The 6,000-nt window shown below is 39.2% G+C and overlaps 1 long non-coding RNA gene across 4 annotated transcripts in view; it reads left to right on the top strand.

Annotated features, from left to right (window-relative positions):
- The first annotated feature begins 407 nt into the window (after positions 1-407).
- The window catches only part of LOC113604622 (uncharacterized), a 122,117-nt gene continuing 116,524 nt past the window's right edge, over positions 408-6,000 (top strand). For 3 of the 4 annotated variants that reach the window (XR_008295816.1, XR_008295817.1, XR_008295818.1), the window contains exons 1-2: positions 408-1,005; positions 5,773-5,894. This is a non-coding gene — a long non-coding RNA (uncharacterized LOC113604622). The remainder of the gene's footprint in view (positions 1,006-5,772; positions 5,895-6,000) is intronic. The other variant, XR_008295819.1, reaches the window with a different exon arrangement.

Below are 6,000 nucleotides of genomic sequence, written 5' to 3'. Positions count from 1 at the left end.
TGTTTCACAAGTTTAATCAAGCCAAGGTTATGAAAAGTTTTTTCTGAGTTTATGGAATATCCTTTTGCTCGTTATGAGTCTTGAGAAGAAGAATTAGGAGAGTGGCTGGAAATTTCGATATGTGTAATAAATATATTACAAATTCATGAAGAAATTATAAAATAAGACCAACTGATATACAAATATGAGTAAGAGTATAAAGATTTATATATATGCATATATCGTGAACTTCTCTAATATAATGAATGCATTACTATATACAAATGTATTTACTGTGCATTATATGTATAGTCAAGAATATATTCTATAAGAATTATTTACTGCTGTAACATCTTAATGAATGGACATTACATAATACACTTACTATCTGGTATAGCAAACTGATTTGGAGCTAGGCTCCGGGCAAATGGATGGCTTACAATTCATCTCAACCACCTACTAGCTGAGTTTCCGTGGTTAAATTGTTCAGATTAAGTTTCTTCCTCCTTATTGATCAAAAAGGAATGATAGTTTCTACCTTCCTCAATTTTGGCACAGATTCACTTACACGTAGAGCATACAAAACAAAAAACAAAAAAAGCCAACAACAACCTTACCTCGGTGTAGACGAAGTCCAGAAATGTTGAAATCCTTACTATCATTATACTAGTTAATTTACCTCTAAACGTCGTGGGGCTCTTTCCTTTCCTCGGCAGGTGAAAGGAGGGTGCGAACGTGAAGGAAGGAAGGCGCCCACTGCAGCTGCGCGGCAGGGAGGCACGTGGGGGCGGGGCTGCCCGGAAGGTGCGCGTCAGAGGTCGGGGCCTCGGAGGGCTTTGACGACGTCCCACGTGTCCTTCACCCGGTGCTGGCAGTAATAATCCCCGCCCCCCGCCTCCCGGACGACAGAAGCGCAGTCGGACGGGCGTGGCGCCGCCCAGCGTGTTCTGGAAGAAGCCACCCCGCAGCACAGTGGTGCCCAGGAGCCTGCGGGGTGAGAAGGTGGTCTCAGCCGGAGGGAGAAGGGTGGGTGAGACGGAGGTCCGGAAAAGGACCTGCGAGATGTTGCTGTCGTTATTACTGTTGTACTGTTAAGTTTTTTTTCTCAACCTTGTGTTTTAAGCAGTAGACGCTCTTGTTTCCTTAATTACTTTTTGGATATTACAAATTTTAAATTAAGAAAAGCCTCTTTTTTTCTTGCAGTGTGGTATTATATAAGGTTATATCAATCTACTTTCTCACTATCGGATTAAAATATAGTGTTAAACCCAGAAGTATTTAAATGAAGTGAATAGTATTAATCCTAGATAAATGCTTCAAATGCTTTGAAAATATTGTTTAATAATGTTTTTTTTTTATTTTAAGAAGACCAATATATCTTGCAATTATTTTGTAGGACTATCCCATAGAGAAAATACTGTTGAGCCTTCCTAAGAGGAATACATATCAATAGATTATTTTAGGGTAAGATATACAATTTTTTGCCTTATCCAAATCATAAATCTGTGTTCTTAACGTGTTCTTTCTAAAGTTTTGAATTTTCTTTTTGCTACATTGCTAATTAGAGATATTCTGGCCAATATTTTGCATAAAGAGCACATAAGCCTCTACTCTGATAGTTGTTTACGTTTTCAAAACCCAGAGGGAAAACCCTAAAATCATGGTGTTTCTGACTTTTGTTGATTTCCTTAATGGGTACGACGAACCTGTTGCAAACTAAGTTTAATGAACTTGATTCCAAAGCACGCTACAGGTGTTGATGAATGACCTACATTTCATGTTTACTCTAAAAGTCAGGTTTGGTTTACATGGTCCTTTGATGAATTTTGTGATGATTTTTATTTGGTAAAAAAGAATATAATCTTTTAAACTTCTTACAGATGTTTGTTTTTGATGATTTGCTAACATAGTTTCATGAGTTAGTCACATACTTGAATCTGAAAGTGGAGCAGAGGGTCACTTGGGTGGCTTGGTTGGTTGAGCATCTGACTTTTGATTTCAGGTCAGGCCATGATCCTGTGGGATTCAGCTTCCCGCCTCTGGCTCTGCCCGGCTGGCAGGCATGGAGCCGGCTTAAGACTCCTTTTCTCTCTGTCCCTCCCCTATTTGTTTTCTCTCTCTCTCTCTCAAAAATAAACAAACAAAAGTGGAGGAAGTAATATAAGTGTATTAGAATGGTGACCTATTAAACATAATTCTTTAAATAGTTATTTAACATTTACTTGGAAGGAGACCAAGCAGTGCAAAAAGGAGGGCCAGAGTAAGACACTGGGGTCAGTACTCTCTGAATATGTTGCCCTTAGAAACTCCTCCTTTGCCCTAAACTTGGATATGCCACTCAACCACAATAAAAGCTTGCCCTTTCCTGGACCCGTTATTTTGAAGGCTTTTCAGCATGCCTTAGATGGCTAAGCGAAGCATTTGTCCTTTTTGTCTTCATTGAGCGGCGGAATTTAAGCAACAGGGTAATTTTAAAAAGCTTGTAACACTGCCTGGCACACAGGAAATGGACCTGAGATGTGTGCTGATAAATTCAGTTGTCTACATTTTCAGTGATACTTGGAATCCTAGAGAAATGGTACTATTTGTAGATCGGCGTTCCAGGAGCCTGCCCAGGTGATCTCTTGTCTAGTCCTCCTCTGCTTGGATGTTATCACAAAGAAGCAAAAGATAATATGTGTTATAGATGCAAGGGGCACTAGTGTATATTGATAAATTGGAAGTCATGATGAAAATCTTTTAAGTAATGTTACCTAATTTTAGAAGAGGTAAGCATTTTTTTGTCCTTATTTTAAACTGATAAATGTTGAACAAATTGTCCAAATTTCTACAAAGCTGTTGGTTAGTATAGAAATTGGATTAGAATCCAAATATGTCTGAAACCACAGCCTGCACCCTTAAATCAGTAGAATATAGTGATCCCAACTGGCTGTAAGAAATAGCAGATATTGTCACCTAAATCTTGCCAGGAAAGAAAGTCCTCAGATAAATTATTCTGGACAATTGCCATTTCTCAAAATAGAGAACTGGTTTAGAGCTCAAAACCATATACAGCAACCTATCATATTCGGTTAACTAAATATGCACTCCCCCCCCCCCCACTCAACTTATGCTTAGAAGTTTGCCAACATTACCTTGTTTAATGTTGGATGTTGTATGAGTGTGTTCTTTTTTACGTGGCTATAGTGAATATTTGCTGAAACCTCATTTGAAATTATTTAGACATAAAGCATTTCCACTCTAATCTATTGCCTAGACTTACCCATTCAAATATGAGAGAATATAGGTCCTAAATTATTTACTGAGGAAAATCTTGAATCTAACTATAAGTGTTCTTACATGATTATTATTTGCTATTTATTGGAATATTTATTAAGTGCCTACGTGTCTGGGACCGTGCTAGATCCTGAGTATATGTTGGCAAAAGAAATAATGTTACTCTCTGCAGAAAGCTTATAAAGGGGAGGAGGAGGAAATAATACATAAGTAATGCTTAAATATAAAGTGTGATTTTGATAAGCAATATAAAGAAAATAATGACATATCCATAACTTAGAATAACCAAGAAGTGCAACCAACTTATAAAGGAGCTCAGGTAACAGAGCCCTGAGAAAGATGCATTTAGGCCATGGAAAGATGAGAGAAAGCCACCTATATCAACAACTTCCTATAGGAAGAGTATTCCAGGTAGAAGTAACTGGCTTTGGAATACTTGGAGTTGGGAAAGCTTTTCTAGCAAGTGAAAGAAGCTCGTTGTGACTGGGGTAGAGTGGACAAAGGAAAAAGAGACCTACAGCAAGGTTAGCTAGTGTCCAGAACTGTGGGGGGCTTATGCTTACATAAAGGATATACTTACTCTCCTGATAGCTTTAGAACATCCACTGAGAGCCAGATGTTCTTAGAAGTGAGGTCAAATAGGCATGAGCCAACTCACATGAGTTTGAGCTAATGGAAAGATAAATACCAATTAAGTAATCATATAGTCAGTATAGAATGGTAATGTTAGAATTTGTCTAAAAGATTGATGATTGATGCTGTGAGAGTTAATGGAAAGATCTGACCTGGTGAGAGAGACCAAGAAGCCTTCTTAGTTAGAAGAATTGGAGCTTGAGTTGAGAGCTTGGTGATGAGCAGCCAGAAGAAAAGAGGGATGGTGTGAATCACAGGTGTACATACACATGGCATGGGGAATAATCTGTGGGGGGAAACTAGTCCCTTTAATGTATGCGGACAGTCAGGACAGGAGGGGCAAGAAGAGGGGTAAGTGATACATTATAGAACTCTTGCTATAGTCCAGGTTAAAAAAAAAAAAAAAAAAACAAACAGCAGCGACTATAACCAGGATGCTGGCAATGAAGTATAGAAAACCGGGCAATTTTGACATGTGTTGAGGATGTAAAAAGTCTGACTGATTCATGTAGGATGTAAACAAGAGACGGAAAGCATGGATACTCTTGGGTTCCTGATTAAACGACACAGCGAAGAATGCTACCATTTACTGGACTTGAGTAGGATTTGAAGAGCTAGCTGAGAAGAACAATCAAGAGTTAGTTTGTGGACAGGTTAACTTTATGTTGACTTTTCGAGATGAGACTTCAAAGAAGGAATGCCAAGCATACTGTTGGTTATGTAAATAAAAAGTGCACTGACACCTTATCTTGTAGTCATTAGCATTTAGATGTTAGGAATGTGGAGGTCCTGTGGTCTTGGATTGAGACACACATGCTTGATGGGCTTTGAAACTTGCATAAAATACTGCCATCGGAATTATCAGGACTCTACAGTAGTCTGTACTGGCAGCATCAAATATCCATATTGCCAGTATTTAAGGTGTGTAATCCTCAACAGTGTGTTATTCAACAATTTCCAGAATACTGGTTGTGAAAAATGTTTGTGAAAATAAAAAACTGAAAAATCTTCCAGCTTTTGAAAGCTTGCAAAACGAATCTGTTTCTTGCATCTAACCAAGATTTCATAGCTGCCAAGCGAATTTATATATGTGTCATGCTTGTAGAAACGTTTATTTTGGTGTGAAGGTGTTTTTATTGCAAGAGATACCTTTCTAATTTATCAGATGCATATATTATGTTAATGATGTGAGACAACCAGGAAGCACAGCTGGATTTTGCAGACTTGATGTGTTTGGTTTCGTTGTGTTTTGTTTTACAACATTGGACAATGTAGTAAGTGGTATTGAAATAAATCCCTGGCCCCGAGATGGAGCTGTTCCTGCCTGGGATGCCCTGTCAGAAAACTGAAACTCAGATAACCTCCATGTCCCTGCACTGCTCCAGCTGACCGGAAACACAGGAAAAATGGTCAGCCTTTCCCCAAACACCAAGCCAGCTCTGGGCCTCCTGACTCCAAACAAAGTGACTGTGGGACCCCAACCTATCAGTTATTTTCTCTTTGTCTCTTCCTTGTTCTTTATTCTTTGTCCTATAAAAACTTGCTTTCCACCCCATTAAAAAAAAATTTTTAATGTTTCTTTAATTTTGAGAGAGAGACAGAGTGAGAGTGAGGTAGGGGCAGAGAGAGAGGGAGACACAGAATCTGAAGCAGGCTCCGGGCTCCCAGCTGTCAGCACAGAGCCTGACGACGGGGGTCTCGAACCCATGAACCGCGAGATCATGACCTGAGCCAAAGTTGGCCATTTAACCGACTGAGCCACCCAGGCACCCCTACCCCATTTTGCAGTTCTCTGACAAAGAAGAACAAAAATCTATAAGCTTCATGAAGTGTTAAAGTTTGATTGTATCATTTAAATTGTCTTCTTTAATGATTTTTTAACAGTTTTTGGCAACAAGGGATGAGATTTGAAGCTGAATGTTAAGGGCCTATAGGGCAAGATGCTCAGACAAGGCACCTGCTGAACCCTTCGAGTTCACTGCTCTTCTTGTCCCCAAGAGCTGTGGGTAAGTCACTTTTGGATTTGAGTTTTTGTCATGTCTGCAGCTCTTCAATCCAAACCAATTTTATGTAAATAGATAGGTATGGTCCCCGGAAAGGTTTTGGGACCCT

The sequence above is a fragment of the Acinonyx jubatus genome, chromosome B1 (genome assembly GCF_027475565.1).
Source record: "Acinonyx jubatus isolate Ajub_Pintada_27869175 chromosome B1, VMU_Ajub_asm_v1.0, whole genome shotgun sequence".
NCBI lineage: Eukaryota > Metazoa > Chordata > Mammalia > Carnivora > Felidae > Acinonyx > Acinonyx jubatus.
Note: the sequence above shows the minus strand (reverse complement) of the source record. Positions and strands in the feature narration are given on the sequence as shown.